Genomic DNA, 18506 nt, shown 5'->3' with positions numbered 1-18506 from the left:
GATTCAAATTAGGGGTTGAATCATTAGCCACCACATCGTATACTTCTTCTCAGAAGCTTTCAAATACTTCACCTTACAAAAGTTTCCAGCCCTCACCAACGGCTCCTGAGAAAACTCCACAGTCAGGGAATAAGAGGGCAGGTCCTCTTATGAATTAGGCACTGGTAAAAAAACCAGGGAACAGACAGTGTCTGCAAATGGGCAATTTGCACAATGGAGAGAGGTGAAAAGTGGCATCCCCCAAGGATCAGTCTTGGAACTTGTGTATTTCAACTTATTCATAAATGATCTAAAGTTAGGGATAAGCGGTGAGGTGACCCAAGTGTGTGGTTGACACTAAACATGTGGTCCCCAAAATTCTCCTCAGGAGTTAGGAACCATGTCTTTGTGGGGGATGGCAGAGACGCAATCTCCAGGATCGTGCTGCTATCAGGGATAGAAGGGGGCTACTTACCTAAGTAAGCATCCCTGGGGGGGTGCATCCCTGGGGAGGTGCAGGTGTGGACACCTCCGCAGGGCTCCTCAAGATGACTAAATATAGCTATCATAACCCAGTTTCATGATAAAACAGAAGTGGGTTCCAATTGCTATTTTTAATCATTCTGAGGATTGGGGAGGCCTGCGGAGTTTTCCATGGGGCTTCCTGCACCCTCCACAGGCCACTGCTGGCTTGGGTAAGTTAAAGAAAAAACACTTTTGTCCCTGGCTGTGGTACGATACTGAGAATTGCATTGTTACCATTCCCCCACCCTGCTTCTTAAGGGCCAGAAATGAGTGCTTCCCTGGCTGGTGGGTCACATTCCACCAGTTTGGGAAACACCACACTAAATTTTTTCCAGGTGGTGAAGTCCAGAAGGGATTGTGAGGAGCAGCTTCAAAAGGATCTCTCTAAACCGGGCGAATGGGAAGCAAAATGGCAGATGCACTTCAGTGTAAGGAAGTATCAAGTGATGCACACTGGGGCAAAAAATCCAAATTTTACAGATACGATGATGGGTTCTCAGCTGTCTGTTGCGGAACAGATCTTGGGCGCTGACGGACAGTTCCGTACAACTATCGACCCAGAGTGTGGCAGCTGTGAAGAAGGCCAATTCCATGCTCGGGATAATTAAAAGGGGAATTGAGACTAAAACGGCCAATATTATTATGCCATTGTACAAATCAATGGTAAAGCCACACTTGGAGTATTGTGTCCAGTTCTGGTCTCCGCATCTCAAAAAGGATATCACAGAACTGGAAAAGGTGCTAAAGAAAAAAGAGTGGTGACGGAGATGGGGTAAAGGTGGATCAGCTCTGGGAAGGTGGGTGTGTTTGCAGCCGCAGACACTGAATACTAGTCCCTTTCCTGCACTTGTTCCCATGGTGCAGGTTTGGATGATCTGCAGTTTGCTAGTGCAGGTCTGAGTAGAACTCCCATGCTACAGAGCTTACCCCCAGGTAAGGGAATGAATGTTCCTTTACCCAGAGGAGACTTCTGCCACTTTTGTATTGGCAGTGGAATGCACTGTTGGCATTGTTACATTGGCAGTGGGGGAGGGGGAAGAATAGGATTGGGCTGTAAGTAATACAGATCTCTCATTTTCATGGAGTTCATGTAAGCCATGAGTAAGCTTACTATACGCACTCACACATACACACACGTGCATTTTAATAAACAAGGTTAACAGTAGGCAGTTTACACTTGATGTAACCTTTCCCTTCAAAATCAGGTAGGCACAATAGCTCCGAGCTTCCCTGCCCTGAGAGATCTGAATCTGAACATAACCTCAGGTTTTCGACTTCACACTGGTGTGTCAGAGCTAGGAAGATCACAGAGCTAGTTTTCCAAGCCTTTGGGTGACGTAAAGGAAAACCATGCGTGCCACTGCTTCGCTTACATACAACCCTCCAGCACCTTCAGCGCTTAGCTGCTATCTCTGCTTTCTGCAACATTTTGAAAGCTTGTATAACAATAGCAGAGGAGGGACTAAGGAAGGGAGGGGGAAAAAAGGGGCTATTTGATACTGTGGAAGAACAGCAACTCTGCCTGACATGCTAGATGGTTTTTAACTATGGAAAACATTACAGTGCGGGGTTCAACCAAACCAGACTGCAACCTGATCCAATAGGTGACGGCAGAACGAAGCACATTAATACCAAAATAGCTCAATCCTCTGCAGAGTTTCTCAGAAGTTCAGTATCACAGAATTCGACGGGATGTATTTCTAAGCAAGGGTGCATTGGATAGGTTAGCAGAGAAACCGTTCTAGCTGATTTGCATTGTTGAAAACTGTTTGGTATGTTTGCACGGTTATTGCACATGGTTCAAGGTGTTTTCATCTGTAACATGAGAGAACACTCTCTTAACCTTTCTTTTTCCCTTTCTCCAACCGCTGGGTTGTATCCTAACCTGCTTTTCTGCGAACAGAAGAGACTTCTGTTCAAAAGATACAGAAGCTAAACAGAAGATAGTTCTGCTCATACAAGGGAGACTAATTTTCACTGATCCCATTGGCAATCCTCTGCGCTGCCCCTCTTTTTGCTCTGGTCCACCGCAGGAATGGACCTTTGGAGGCCACAGAAGGGATGCTGTTGGGAGGGGCAGGGAATGTCCTTTGTTGAAGGATGTTGACCGTAACAACTAACAACATGCTTGCAGCCACTACCAAGCCACTGAGTGGTACATGCCATCCGTCCTTCCCAGCTTCCAGAGCTGCTGAGGGCTCACCTACAGATTAGCTGTTGGCACTCCTAGCACACTGTCAGTTTTCTTTCAAGATTAACCCATCATCACATCACATCTGGCTATTTGTAGGGACAGCAGGTTGAAGTTGATGTTGCCATTATACAGAAACGTCGCTGGGGGCAGTTCAGTAAGTATGGCAGGTATGGCAACTCCTCCAGTTTGTTGTTGGAGCCATTCAGGGCAGTGATGGAGGCTGCTGTTGTTGCCCTGAATGGCTCCAACAGCAAGGAGGAGGGACTGCTTACCCAGCATGTTGTGAAGACTGTCATACTTGCCGTGCCGCCCAGCTCCAGCTATGCTTCTGCAATTATATCAGATATGCTGATGGTCAATGACCGGTGACTATCGCTACTAGAAAAGCAGGTGCATTTTCCAATTAACAATTCCTTATTAAGCACAGCACTAGAAAAGGAAGCATTCTCTCAGTTTTACACATTTATCCAATGTTTAGTCAAAGCCCACAAGCATATTAATTTAACCCATTATTTAGATTTTGTACTTTGATTTACAGCGAGGATAGCCAACTTATCAACCAGCCTTTAGGGCTGTGCCTTTAATCAAGATCTGCAACCTTAGCAAATTTTTGCATGCCATGAGAACCTTCACCTGCTGATTTGTGTGGCTGTTAGAGGCATAAGAGAGGTTAGGCCATTTTTTCTGGTCGGTGTGCAATTATAGTTCAGGTCAATATGAAGGTAGACAATAACGCCAAAGCAAGCTTGGTGAAAGGTCCTTTCATGTAGTACTCACTGATTCTAGATTTTATCTGCCAACCAAATAGTTAAAGTCTCTTATCTCATGAACAGATCAATCAGGCTGTTGAGTCTCTGGGGAAGGGGGAAAAGCCAGCTTAAAATTACAGAAAAGTACTTGAATCTCAGCAATATATTATTGAGAATGACATCTAAGGTAACAGCAATGTAAATTCATTCCTGCTTTTTAGAAAATAGTTTGTTGTGCGGAAAATTGGGGAGAGGGGAGGCTAAGTGTCAATGATTATCCATCAAGACATCAATCTCCTTCTATTCTCTTTCCAGAACTTTGAAGGCAGCCCCAAAAAGACATTTTGTGTCACCTTGCCATGAGCTAAAGTCTGGTGTTATTTTCATGCATTTTCTTAGCATTTCTTAAAAATCAGACTATGGCATACTTCACAATGTTTTCTGATCTCTGGGAGATTGGAAGGAAACAATATGCTAACCAGAGCCTTCCCCACAAAGCAGACTAAAAGGCCATGTGCTAAATAGCCTCTCAGCATGCTTATAGTTGCAAATAAAATAAAAAAACTATATTGTGAAAAATGGCATTTCAAGAACGTTCCATTCCTGCTACTATTTTGCTTAGATGAAGCCACAATTGTTGCAGATATTTGCTACAAAAGAATTCACCAGGATATAGGAGTGTTCTATAACTGAAGTATATTTCAGGTTACTTAACTAGCATTATGTAGTGATATGAAGTTATGGAGTTCCTGATCAAACATCTTTTTAATAGATGAATTAACTCGTCAGATACAGACCATTGATTTCTCTAGCCCAGAATGGTCTATGCACTGGTGTCGCTAAAGCTGTGTGTGCGTTGTGGATTTCATTGAGAGACGCACTCAGGGGGGATGACACCACCACTGGCCAAAGTTGTTAAAATCTTGGTACTTTCGGATAATACCATCTTATGCCTCATTCGGATAATACCATCATATGCCTCATATGCCTCGGATAATACCATCGAATGCCTCATTTGATGTGTGATCTAATGCTGCATGCAGTGAAAAAAACTGTTTTGAAATATCTGTATTCTATCAAAAGTTATAGCCAAATAACCAGAAAAAGAAAACACAACTGCCTTATGAAACAAAAAGTGGATTTTCCCAACTCAAAACTGACCAATGAGACTGATGGTTCTGAGAGCCCTTGAAGTGTCATTATGACACAGCAGGAAACCCATAAGGTATCAGTAAGATTCTGTTCTCATTTCCATGTATCAGAGCCATTGAGAATCAGATAACACTTGATCTCATCTGATCTTGGAAGCTAAGCAGAGTCAGGCCTGGTTAGTACTTGGATGGGAGACCACTTGGGAATACTGGGTGCTGTACGCTTATACCATAGTCTTTCGAGACTGAAGGTTGCCAACCAATACTAGAAATCTTATTCAGTTGTGTGAATGTCATCAAGATGGCCACTTATTTTTTGTTGGTTACTGATCTGTTGGGTGACCTGCTCTGTTATACATTAAAATGAATGAATAACTGGATGAATGAAGTGAAAGGAGTGACACCAACTCTAGTTATGCCACTGCATTTAGGTTGTGTATATGATATTATAATTTTTTTCTTTATGGTCTGGTAAGGGAGGAGTTCCATCATGGGGGTGATGCAGTGAGCTCTCCCACTGGGTGATGCGAACCCTAGTGAGCCCACTGGGTCCACCCCAAGTGGCAACAGCCTTCCAAATTTTTTCCTGTCCTTTCCCCTATTGAACAGCTGAGGGAAATACGAGGGGCCACAGCTCAGTGATAGAACATGAAGAAAACTACAGGTTCAGTGTCCGGCATCATCACTTAAAACTCCAGCCAGGAAATGATGAGGAAGACCTCTACCTGAGACCTAGAGAGATGCTGCTGATCAAAGCAGAAAATACCAGCGTAGATGAACTGATTCAGTATATGACACCTTCATGTGTTTAAGCCTGAGGTGCAATACAGAAGGAGCCTTTCTTTTTTATTGGGAGGGGGGGGGACACTAGTAGAGAACCCTGTTCTTGAAGCAATCAGGTGAGAGAAGAGATACCATGTATGCACACACACTCGCAGAGAGAGAGAGAGAGAGCACTAAATTCTCCTCTTGATCCCTGCACAAACCTTCCTCTGGATCTGGGAGACAGGAAAGTCACTGTGGCACCCATGATACACGCTGCTCAGTTTCCTCTTGTCATTGCCTCTGGTTGTCATGCTGTTTGAAGTGACATATCGTTCTGCTGCACTAAGAACGAAGGCAAGCTCTGTTCCCCTGCCTGCTTATTAGCAGGCCTGGTACAGCAGGGGCCTTCCTTGAAACCTTTTTCTTCACATTACGGTCCTCTGACATTTTAAATATCAACCATAATGATGAACATCTCTGCTATATGCCACAAGCAAGAAAGCAGCAGGAAGCCACCTATGGTGACACCTTTAAACACACAAACACTTCAGCCGCTACTCATTTTCCAATCCAGTGCCTGGATATGGCATTTATGACAAAACAGGAAAAGCTTTCGCTAAATCAGTTGGCAGTTCAATCTATTAAGAAGCCCGCGTTTAAGTTCAGAGAAGAAAACAGACTGTCAGCAGGACTTTTGCGGAGCAACCTTGTCTGTTCCTGGCAAATGCATTGTGCTGTGCAAGCCCATGCCACAAGCCCCATGGAAGTTACTTCCCCCGAAAGGGGCCCAGGAGGTCATCTGCTGCTGTTGCCTTCATTAGTTCAGGGAAAAAGGTGTTTTGCCAGATTCCCAGTTCAAGCTCCACCTGGAGAATTATGCCCACTTTATTATTATTATTATTATTATTAATTTATTAATTTATATCCCACCTTTATGCCCAAAGGGCACACAAGGCGGCTTACAGCAATTAAAAATACAACATTAAAAACATTAAAACAATTTACAAATAATTAAAATACTTTAAGCTCATTAGCACTCCTTTTTCACCCAAGAATGACCCTGGTTCTGCCCTGCAGTCCTGCTGGACCCCACCTCCAGGGTAGCTCACCTGTTCAACCTGCAGAGGTCCTCTCTCCTGCCAGCAGCCTCCCACCACTACAGCAGACCCTGGGTCCTCAGCAGGTCTTGGGCACAGCAGCCACACACCAAACTCCAGCAGTCTGTTCCAGCAGTCTCCAAAGTCCATTCATCATCAATTCCTTAGTCCGTTAATCCAGTCTGTCCTTCCTCAAGCTTTCTTCCTTCTGCTACCCACACCCCCTTCCTGCCTCAGGTTCTCCTTATATCCCTGAGGGCCCTATTGCCTTCAAGTGGCTGCAGCTGTGCAGCACACTCTGCTGGGTGCCCAGGCCTTACCCTTAAAGGGGACACTGCTGACACCACATCTACCTCCTCGCCAGATCTTCCACGATTCCAATACAAAGGTTCAAAATATTGATTTTCTAACATTGTTCTTTTTCATGATTAAATGAATTAAAAAGATGAGGATACTAATAATTAAGGACACATGGAAACAGGGAACTAAGAGGCAATTACAATGAAAATCATCCCTAAAGCTGTGATGGCAAACAGGAAGCAATCAGAGGCAGAAGGCAGAAGGAGGCACCTTCTGGTTAAGGGCACAGCAGCCCTGAAATACTTCAATTGTGCTTTGCCAGTCCACACTTGATAGGCTGGTGCTATAATTCCATTTCAAGTAAGAAACAGAGGGCACAATCCTGCCCTTCACTGGGGCCGACACAAGTCCCTTGTGCCAGCCCAAAAGCATTGCAAAAGTGCCATAAGGCACTTTCCAGGGAGATGGCCATGCCAATGCAGGCCTTGGAAGAAGGGTGAGTTAAGTCAGCTGAGGCCGGCTGATACAGGGGTCTGGGAAAGGTGTGGGAAGGGGAGGGAGGAGGGAGGGAGTGGTGAGGGTGGGGAGGAGGGATCTATTTCAGGCGGGGAGAGGGTGGGCACTGGGTTTTCCTGGGGGCGGCCAGGGGCGGGAGGTGGGGCCAGGATCCAGTGGTTATGCTGGATACTGACCCTGTTCCAGGCAGCATGGCGTGGCTCTGAGCTGTTTGGATCTGCACCACTTCATCAGGGGATGCAGATCTGAGTAGACCCATTGTGGCCGCTGCAGCGAGACACAGGATAAAGGGAAAAGCTTCCCCTTGCCTCGGGCTGTGCAACTTTGGGCCCCAAACTTGCACTGGATGCAGAACAGGCCCGCTGGCCTGCCTGCTTCCAGCACAAGTTTGGTTTGCGCCCAAAATCACCAAAAATCAGATCTGCAAAAGGGCATGAGACAACACAGAAAAACAGTGGAATAGAGGACTTTAACAATGACATAGTCTGGTTTTTCCACCAGAAGTGAACAAAAGATAACAATTCAAGACTAAAGGACTTGCATTGAAGCAAACAGACTGAGGGAGCAATCCAAAGGTGCCCATGGGCCAATGCAAGTCCCTTCCTCAGGAGGAAGCTGCGTCAGCGCATAGAGGTGCGCTGACACACGGAGGCTAAATCCAGCCACTGTGGTGGCTTCCTCCAAGTGCCTTGCGTCGGCTTGGATGCAAGGTTCCTCAGGTGGCACAAGTCTAAGGAGAGCGGAGCGGCTTCAAGCCACTCCATTCTCCTCAGGAATGGGGGTTGGGATCTGCCATAACTGCTGGATCCCAGCCCCGCCTTCCATTCCCTACCCGCCCACCCCCGGGGCTGCCCACTGCCCGCCCTCCCCTGCCCTCCCCCTCCCAGGAACGCCTCCCGTCTGCCCACCCCAGAGCCTTGCGTCGGCCCAGTTGGGTCTCACCGAGGAAGCTGGCGCAGAGGCTTCCATCAGACTCCGCAGGCCGGCGCTCTTCTGAGAACCGGCCTGGCTTCCTCCTGAGGAGGCGCAAACGTGCCTTACGGTGAAGGGCTGAATTGTGCCCTTAGAGATATAAATAGTTACAGAAACACTTGGTTTAGTGACTGTGGAGTAATTTAGCAAAAATATTAATTTTATTTTTTGTTTTTGCCCTCACATGGGGCCCCTTTAGGTGCAGGGCCCAATTGGGGGGCAATTGGTTCAACTGACTTAAAGCCAGCACTTCACCTTCACTCCCATTAAAATCTCAGCCTGCTTTTCAAGTTAAGAAACACCAGCAACATCATTATGAGCATTTGACCTAATCCATCTGGAATAATAATTTTCAACCTTTTTCGTCTCATGGCACACAGACATCTATGGTCTTCTCTATGGTCTTCACCTCTTGCGATGTTACTTTCAGCATCCGGGAGACACTTCCAGGTTCTGCGGCTTTGCTTCTGGGGCAAGTATCTATAGTAACAAATTGTTTGTCCTTCTTTCTCTATCCTTCTTCTTCGGTTCTGCCGGCAGAGGAAGAGGAACAGACAGTTGCCATAGAAACAGAGCCACAAAACCTGGAAAAAATTTTCAAGCACTGTGCTCCAAATTCCTACAGCACATCTGCGCATCTTTCATGGAACACCAATGTGCTGTGGCATATGATTGATCTAGAAAAATTGCTGATCTAGAAGGCACAATGTGGCATGAGATTCCCTGATGCTCTCTCCAGGGGATGCAAAAAATAACCTCATATTTATTTTTGAGCCTCATCATCACTCCACTTGCAACTAGGCAAAGCAAATGGATTTCTGGGTATCATTAGAAATATCTGCTCATGACAACGTGCTCTTCTATATTTATTCTGATTTGGGGGGGGGGTCATTTTTGCATTTACTCAGGCCTATCTATATGTATTCAAATTTCAAAATTCACCCAAAATTCATCCCCACTGTGATGTGCCCTCAGGCCAATCCAGAAATGCATTATTTCCACTTCAAAGAGAAGGTGCATTTGAAAGATGTGCCAGGCATCTCTTTTTGGGTCTAGGTTTGGGGAGGGGTTCATCAAATATACATGCATACTGTTATATCTGTGTCTCTATAAACTGCACGTTGTGGCAGAATTTTGCTTACAGAAAGGATGCCATTACTCTAATGTTTGGAGTCTCACTGTCCATTTCCCTAGGACTTTCATCTTGCTATTTTTAGAACCTAAACTAATATTCTTTGTGAAAATGCCAGAGATCAGAAGAGATTAGTATTACAAGCTTGCTGTGTTTGTGGGGGGGTGGGGGGTGGTCTCAACCCACATAACATGAAAATAAGTCACAGACATCTAAACCAGAAAAGTTTGGGCACAGGGACATTTATAATAATGAAACAAAGTTGATCAAAGTTGACATTTTTAGATAATACAAAACCTACCTTCTCTGAGTGCTATGAAAAGATGTGAATTATTTTATGGCGCATTCTTGATATACAACGTATCGTTCATCTCTTACCATAATGGTGTTTACATTTTAAAATGACAAAAGCCAAAGGATTTTTTCATTATCTTTAAATTCTCCAAATTGAAAATAGTGACTGGATCTGTGGAGAAGATGCAGTAATGGACCTGCCCCTCGACGCACTCAAGGCAAAGGTGCGCAATGCTCTCCCCCCCCACACCATGCCACCCCCCCCATATTTACCCAGCACATTGGAGCCTCATTCCAGACAGCTGGGAAAGCGTTCTGTAGCTTCCCCACGATCTAAACAGTTACTTACAGGAAACCGGAAGCACTGCTTAAGATCACATCGGAAACTTCATAAGGTTTCCCATGCAGTCCGGAACACTGCGTGGACGCAGCTCTTGGGGCATTTGTCCTTCTGCCCCCCCCTCCTCCTGGCCCATCACTGGGAAGATGCCCATTTCATATCCATCATCCAGCTACTGGAATTCAACATTATGGGATTTCAATACAATTAAATAAAATTACAAAATGAAGCATAAGCTATATACTTAATTTATCTTTGTCTCTATATGAACGCTATTTTTTAATACTGCTTAATATAGGGCAGCAGCCATTAGTCTTAATTGGTCCTATTCATCAATTAATGCTTTAAAATAATACGTTCACTGAGGAGTAAAAATACCAATGAATTATGTTATATGAGGCTGTATTTATGTTCTGCCATCTTTTCTATAATTGATTTATTGGTCAATTAATTGTTTGAATGCATTACAATTAATCACGGATGACTAAAGTCCTCAAAGTTACCTAATCTGGATTAATCTTGGAATATTCCCATTTATTTAAATTCAGGACTACTTTGAAAAAGGGATTCAAGGTCGGAAATTTATGACTTTTATTCAAGTGTATCCTTAGTGTAATCTCCTTTATACTTCACAGAAAGGAAATTTCACAGAGGGGCAGCCAGCAACAGGGATTTGCAAATCTCCCTTGAGAAACATCTCTGGTCTCACTGTAACTCTGTTACCTTCCATCTAAATTCCACAAATGTTTTTCCAGAGTTGAAATCCTCATCACCACAGTTGTCTGCATGCTCACTTTCTCTGGGCCAGAGGAGGATGGTAAATGATGGTGGTAAATGATGAGAAAGAGCATCAGATCTAGAGGTGCTTGATGGTGGGCCTCCAGCTAGATGGTAGACAGTGGCCCAACCATGCTGACTGCTATACCGGCCTGTTTGAATATGTTACCAAGGATGAGAGGGGGAGATGCAAGGATGCTATTATCAGTGATAATAAGCTGCTTTTTTTGGTGTATTTTTATACCACACATCCTCCAAGGAACTCAGGATGTTGTATAAGCTTCCTTCACTCCCACCTGTGAGGTAGGTGAGGGTAAAAGATAGTGAATGGCCCAAGGTCATCCAGGAGGCTTCATGGCAGAGCAGGGATTTGAACCTGGAACTTCCAGTTATAAGTACAACACCAGAACCACTATACCATCCTGGCATGGTATAGACATAATGGGGGGGGGTTCCAGAACAGAACTCCCAGCAGATAAGGGGGAATGTCTGTACCTTCCAAAGAGACACATCTGGAAATTTTCAAGGAAACTTCAATACATTTCTAAGACAGGAGAAATCGCTCAGGTAATTTCTGCACATCCTTATGTTTCCCTCAAAGTTCTTCAGACGTTTTGCATATGCAAAAAAACTGAATTTCATTTTAGGTGAATATTTTTCTGGCAGCTCCAGTCTGTAGTTTGCTTTCAGTCTTTTTGAAATACTTTTGAAAATTTAAACAGTCCTTAAAAATGTACATAAACATACATTATGTACTACAAAGAGTGTAAGAAACATGCCTTATTATAAACTAATGGCCCAGTCCTATTGCTGTTGCAGACCCGTATCCAGTTTCACGTAACCCCAGGGGATTCCGCAAGAGAACTCCTGTGGATAGGAGGCATGCTTGTATATGTGTCCACAGCTGTGCCCTGCAGATGCCCAATCTCGTCTGATCTTGGAAGCTAAGCAGGGTCAGGCCTGGTTAGTACTTGGATGGGAGACTGCCTGGGAATACCGGGTGCTGTAGGCTTATACCATAGTCTTTTGAGACTGAAGGTTGCCAACCAGCTGTGCCTCCACTGAAATAAGAATGGAAGGCTACTTATACTCCATTTGCAACTTAGAACACATGGTGCTTTATCTAAGAGTTTCTCAGGAAGACCTGATGAATTCAGCTGTCATGATGACATGCACATAAAATTTCAATTTTTCTTATATTATCATGATCCGGAAATCTTTGTTCCTTGCTTACATTTATTGCATTGTCATTGATGGTTTGATTGGAGGATAGATTATTCATTTGGGCTAACAAGGACAGCTGTCAAAGCTGATGAAATTCATCTAGGATGCAAACCTATACACACTTATCTGAGAGTAAGTCCCATTGAGCTCAATGGAAACTTCTAAGTAGACGCACATGAATTTGTTTTGTATTGCTCGTAGACTTGTTTTCCTATTCTGTCCATTTTCTTCGACAGGTTAAGCATGCCAGAAACATCCTTTTCTTTGTATTTGACTCTTCACTGAAACCTAGGGATGACCATTCAGGATAGGTGACATTCCTTGGGGAAAAAAAAAAAAAAGAACACATAGCAATCACCAAGATGGGTCCTGACTCCTGATTTCTGTAAATGGCATTTTACACATCAGAGAGATACAGGCAAAGTCATTGGAGTGCTCCTGTTTTGAGTAACTCATTGGCCACTATTGAATGGCCCCCTGATTAGCTACTGTTGAAGACAGAGTCCTGGACCAAATGGACTCGTGGTCTGATCCAGTTTACTCAGTTCTTATATCACTGTCCTTCACAAAAGAGGTCAGGCTGTATTATCTTTCAGCACCACCACTCTGTAATTAGGAAACCTTTTCAGTGTCATGTGTATAACTGAGTTCCTTTTCAGCTAACTTAGGGCACAATCCTATCTTGTGCTGGAACAGGCAAGCCCGGAGGCTTGCACTGTATCCAGCGCAAGATAGGACTCTGCAGTGGCTCAGCCAAAGATAAGGGGAAACTCTTACCTCCAGGTAAGCCACTGCAGCTCCTGAGTCTCCTCAGGTGTCTCTTCAGGTGTCCTCAGGTGTCTGCACAAGTCTGAGGAGAGCGGAGCGGCTTAAAGCCGCTCTCCACTGCTCAGGAACAGAGGTTGGGATCCGGCATAACATTATGGCAGTACCAGTATATAGCAGTTGCTGGACTATACCAGAGGTATCCGGGTCTCCCAAAAAAGGTTTCTCTGGTGCAAATGGAACACTCTGTCCCACAGGGGAGTCCCCTTGCCATGCCACTCATCCCCCCAAACTGCTTGCAGGCCAGCCATTTCTGCCCAGAAATCCTGCTGCCGCGACTGACCCTGGAAGTGGCTGGCTGGGAAGCAGTTTAGGGGGAGATCGGTGACACAGTAAGGAGGCTCCCTGACGGAATGGATCACTCCACTCACCCAGGGACAAATTTGGCCATGCACTGGATCCAGACCATGGGGCAGGGTATAGAGTTCCCTAAACCATAGTAGAGTAGCATAGCCGGGGGGGTAAAATGGTAAGTACTGCGGGCGCTGCAACATGCTGTGTAAGTGGCCCACTCACGGCTGAAGCCATTCCAGGCAGCGATAGCAATGTGCAGGAGAAGCTGTTTGGTTCAGCAAGTGCCTGCCCATTGCCACGCTACTGCAGAGAGTAGGGCTCCCTGCCTTTTCTGTGTGTGTTTGTTTCCGTAAGAGAAAATCCATCTTGGATTTTACCATCCTTGGTGATCATGAAGTAGGAAACAAAGAGTTTTCTTTGGCCCTGTGATTGTGCTGCCACGCTAGGGCTTTCCTTGCTAGTGCAATTTTTCCTCCAGTCATAAGCTTAACACAACCCAAATGAGATGAAATCTCTAGTACGATCCCCAAATTCTTTCATTCAAAAGACAATCTTGTAATTTCCACCTGCTTCAGTCTCATGCTGTGGCCTGGTGAAATGGATTTTTTTTTAAGATGATAATTCTACAGATCAAAGAGATGCGCAGCATTTTGCATAGGGAATCCAATTACTTATTAATAAATCAGGCTGTTTTAGAGGACATTGCTCCAAGCCACGTTAGGCGGTGTGGAGCACAACCCCATCTTGGTAGCACTGAAATGTAAGCATAAATCCCGCTTGAGAAGAAGGAAATCTTTACCCCTGTATGTTGGCAACCTTCAGTCTCGAAAGACTATGGTATCGTGCTCTGAAAGGTGGTTCTGGAACAGCGTCTAGTGTGGCTGAAAAGGCCGATTCGGGAGTGACAATCCCTTCCACACTGGGAGCAAGTGCAGTCTGTCCCTGGTCTGTCTCCCTGGCTATGGGCCTTTCTTCTTTGCCTCTTTGCCTCAGACTGTTGGCAAAGTGTCTCTTCAAACTGGGAAAGGCCATGCTGCACAGCCTGCCTCCAAGCGGGTCGCTCAGAGGCCAGGGTTTCCCACTTGTTGAGGTCCACTCCTAAGACCTTCAGATCCCTCTTGCAGATGTCCTTGTATTGTGGCTGTGGTCTACCTGTAGGGTGCTTTCCTTGCACGAGTTCTCCATAGAGGAGATCCTTTGGGATCCAGCCATCATCCATTCTCACGAGCCGAGCCAACGCAGGCGTCTCTGTTTCAGCAGTGCATACATGCTAGGGATTCCAGCTCATTCCAGGACTGTGTTGTTTGGAATTTTGTCCTGCCTTTGTCCTGAAGCAGGCCTTTGGAACTGCAACAGAAGGCATCTATCTCCAGACCAGATCAGATGGAAAGCTCTTCAACCTCTCCAGACTGAGAGCAAAGTCCAAAGTCCAGCTGAAATGTCTGCGTGACTTCCTCTTTGCCAACGATGCAGCTGTCACTACCCACTCTGCCAAAGATCTTTACCCCTAAATTCCATCAAATGCTATTAAAATGTTCATTGGAAAAAAGCACTTAACTAATCTGATGTTGGGGGTCAAAAAGACTCCAGTTGATTTATAATAAAAAGTGACATTATTTTGACAATCGCTCCTATACATTCCTGTGCGGCACTGGTCCCAAACTGTGTGCCATAGCACCTCAGGGTGCCACGACAAACTCGCAGGAGTGCCACAGGATGTCCCCAGCCCGAGGCCTCCGAGAGGAATTTTATCATTTTATTATTTTGAGCCCTTCCCAAAGGGGTGGGGAGGGGTGAAACAGAGCAGGGGAGGGTGCGAGAGGGTGGACAGAACAAGTGTGTGAGAAGGTAGGCAGAACAGGGGTTGGAAGGAAGCAAAAAAGAAGAAGGGTGACAACAGCCAGAAAAGTCTTTGGAACCTAGTAGACAGGGCTTCCCAATGCACAGACCAGGTCCACCCCCCTGCACAGTGTCAGCAGCTAGATACAGTAATACGGAAAGCCAAACACACTATTAAGTCTCTCTAAAATCTTTTCAATATAGAAAATCATTGCAGAACATTATTATCATCCCATTTAGGCTCACACTAGAATGGAAAGTGTCCTGTGGGTATCAAAACTTACTTCTGCAGCAGCTGTAGTCCCACAGCTGAGATCCACAAGCCAAAGAGCTACTGTAGCAGGCCTGTTTCCTCCCAGATTTGACACTGTGTTAAAGAGTGTCATGTATGCTTTCTTCGGCCCAGCAGATATGGCTTCCCAGTAACTGCAGCCACACACACCCAGCATCCCATGTGGGCAATAAGTCTGAGTAGACAGGAATATGTAAGAACCTAGGAAATTTCTGGGCCCCTCCTTTGGCTCCTGGGCCCCTTTTTTAAACCTGGGTCCAGGTACAAATTACCCCCTTTACCCCCCTCTCATGGGCCTTGCCCCAGCGGCCTCATTTTCCCGGCTGTCCTGGTCACCACTATCTTGGATCATGCGAGATCTCATGAGAATCGCACAAGATTTCATGTGATCCAAGATGGCAGTGCCCATCTTTTCTGCAATTCCGGGGCCTCCCATCCTGGAGCGTGCAAGATCCCACATGATCAAGCTGGTGGCACCTGGGAGAACTGGGAAGGCCACGGCGAAAAATGGGTGCTGCGACTACCTTAAGTTTTGGAATTGCTGCTGCACATTATCACACATCACTAATACCTTATTTTTGCACTTTTTCCTTCAACTCAAAACCTCTTGGAGATATAACTGGAAAAAAAAAATTCCTCAAGTGTCTATTGTGTTGTGAAGTGAGAACATTCACGATGGTGGGGTCATATGGACACCTCCGAACCTTGGAAATACCGCGTTTCATTCCTCCTGCCTATTTGCTTAAACCCATTTTTGCCCAGCCCACAGGCGTACAAATTTAGTCCTTGTTACGTATATGCAACATTGGGCAGAAATGGCTTAATAGAGCTCTAACTGACTGCAATGTACTTCTACTGAAACCTCAATATTTAAAACGTAATGAAGGAAGGGGAGGAAGCGGTTGTAAAATTATGGGGACAATGCAGACTCCCTTAACAACATCTAGAAGCCGTGCACCCTATTAGCCAAATCATGATGTCTTGTGGCTTTCTGAAACTGTAGCTGCGAAGCTGAAATGCCTCAAAACCATGGACTCATTTACTGTAAGGACATACTGTAATGGAAACCTTTTACACAGCTGAAGAAAAACCTTTTACATATTTTTACACTGCTCTGGTGTCAGTGATGATACTGAATCATGAAGGAGTATTAACATGACAAGATCATTGTTTTGCTGAAAGTTGATCCCTGAGCTCTTCCTTTGCCATATCCATTTCATCTGCGTTCAAGAACCATACACACCTGCTTTTCTCACATCACACTATAGCAGCATTTCTCAAACTGTGGGTCAGGACCCACTATTTTATTTTGAATATATTAGACTTGATGATCCAATGGTATGCGACTGCATTTGGGGGAATATTACTGATCTGCACTTTTCATAGGTTCCTGTGAACCTCTGCTAACTGAGTAAGAGGCACTTTTTCAAGTGGGTGCTCCTCTTTTTTTAGCAGGGGGAGAGTAACTGGCCCTCCTCACCCCAGCAGTGTCTTTTATAGTGGCTACATCTTTTAGATTGTGAGCCCTATTGGGACAGGGAGACATTAGTTATTTGACTTTCTCTGTAAACCGCTTTGTGAACTTTTTGTTGAAAAGCAGTATATAAATACTGTTAATAATAATAATAATAATAATAATAATAATAATAATAATAATAATAATAATAATAATAATAATATGCTTTAAACAGAAATATATAAATGGAACTTACTCCTGGGTAAGTGTTATACTGAGCAACTTTGCAGGTATTGTATTGTCAACAATGAATTGGTGCCATTCAAATCTGAAGAATGAGGCATGCATTTGGGGGACTGCTCTAGTGGGCTCAACTCATTTCCCTGCAGGAGACGCCCCAATGTTCCATCCCACTGATGCAATACTCATGTCAAGACAGTAGGCCTGAGGTTCTTGGGAGTAAAACTCCAGAGGAAAGTCTTTGCAGGGGAGGGGGCTAACAGGAGGGGACGACTTTTTTTTTTACTTACAAGGGGCTGCTGCAAGGTCCAGGAGGTGTGGGGAGTTCCACATAGTCCTCTGCAGGGCTCCCCGAGTCTTAGAATACTAACAATAAGCAATAGCAAACCATTTCCAGTTTCAAGATTGCAAACCGGAAGTGGTTTCTGTGCACTTATTGTCAGTACTCTGACTTGGGGAGCACTGGGGAGAGATGTTTGCAGAATAGGGGCACCCCGCACCTCCTGGACCTTGCAGCAGCCCGCTGGGAGTAAAAATAAACTCCTTCTTCCACCTTCTCCCACCCCTTAAGGGGCCTGGGGCTGAGGCTCTCAGACTGGGGCATCGCGACGTCCCAGTTTGAGAACCTCAGCAGTAGGCAACACCATGTAGAATCTGGCGCCATCACTAAGCCAGAGATCAGCAGATTTCCTTCTTCTGTTCCTTCAATCCAGGTCCTCAAGCCTTTGCATTTACTTAAGCCATCAGAAGAAACCTGTTTCAAGTGAGAAAAATATTACTGAATTGAGACGAGAGTGAAATAATTATTTTCAAAAGACTTGGAGGCAGGCTGTGCAGCATGGCCTTTCCCAGTTTGAAGAGACACTTGGCCAACAGTCTGAGGCAAAGAGGCAAAGAAGGAAGACCCATAGCCAGGGAGACAGACCAGGGACAGACTGCACTTGCTCCCGGTGTGGAAGGGATTGTCACTCCCGAATCGGCCTTTTCAGCCACACTAGACGCTGTTCCAGAACCACCTTTCAGAGCGCGATACCATAGTCTTTCGAGACTGAAGGTTGCCAACACTGAATTTGGGCGCAATTCTTTGGGCTCTTGGTATTGCCCAGTTCAAGACCCCAACACCTTACCCAGAGAATTGCATGATAAGAGCTCACTGATTTGAATGAACTATTTAATATACATTAAATACTGGTCTGCGCTCATGGAACTTTAACAAATGGAAGTGAAGGACAATGACAGAGTTGCCATCTAAGTGCAGGACCTCAGAAATGGCAGAATAAGGCTGCAATTGTATGCATGCTTTCCTGAGTGTAAGCCCCATTGAACACACAAGTCTTACTTGTGAGTAAACATGCATAGGCAGTGGTGTCACTTGGTTTTGTGCCACCCGATGCAGGAGGCTAGTACGTCACCCCCATGATGGACCTTCTCCCATGCAGAGGGTGGGACAATGCCCTGGGCAGTAGGCATGATGATGTACCAATGCGCTTCTCCCGTTGGTTTTTTGACTATAACTTTTGATAGAATGGAGATATTTCAGCGTGG

The 18506-nt window shown here is 45.1% G+C and overlaps 1 protein-coding gene and 1 pseudogene across 6 annotated transcripts in view; one reads left to right on the top strand and one right to left on the bottom strand.

The window, feature by feature from the left end:
* The window catches only part of NLGN1 (neuroligin 1), a 569544-nt gene that overhangs the window by 505609 nt on the left and 45429 nt on the right, over positions 1–18506 (bottom strand). The window lies entirely within an intron of this gene.
* LOC136647056 (5S ribosomal RNA) lies at positions 11688–11803 on the top strand (annotated as a pseudogene).

The sequence above is a fragment of the Tiliqua scincoides genome, chromosome 3, assembly GCF_035046505.1.
Source record: "Tiliqua scincoides isolate rTilSci1 chromosome 3, rTilSci1.hap2, whole genome shotgun sequence".
Classification (NCBI taxonomy): domain Eukaryota; kingdom Metazoa; phylum Chordata; class Lepidosauria; order Squamata; family Scincidae; genus Tiliqua; species Tiliqua scincoides.
Note: the sequence above shows the minus strand (reverse complement) of the source record. Positions and strands in the feature narration are given on the sequence as shown.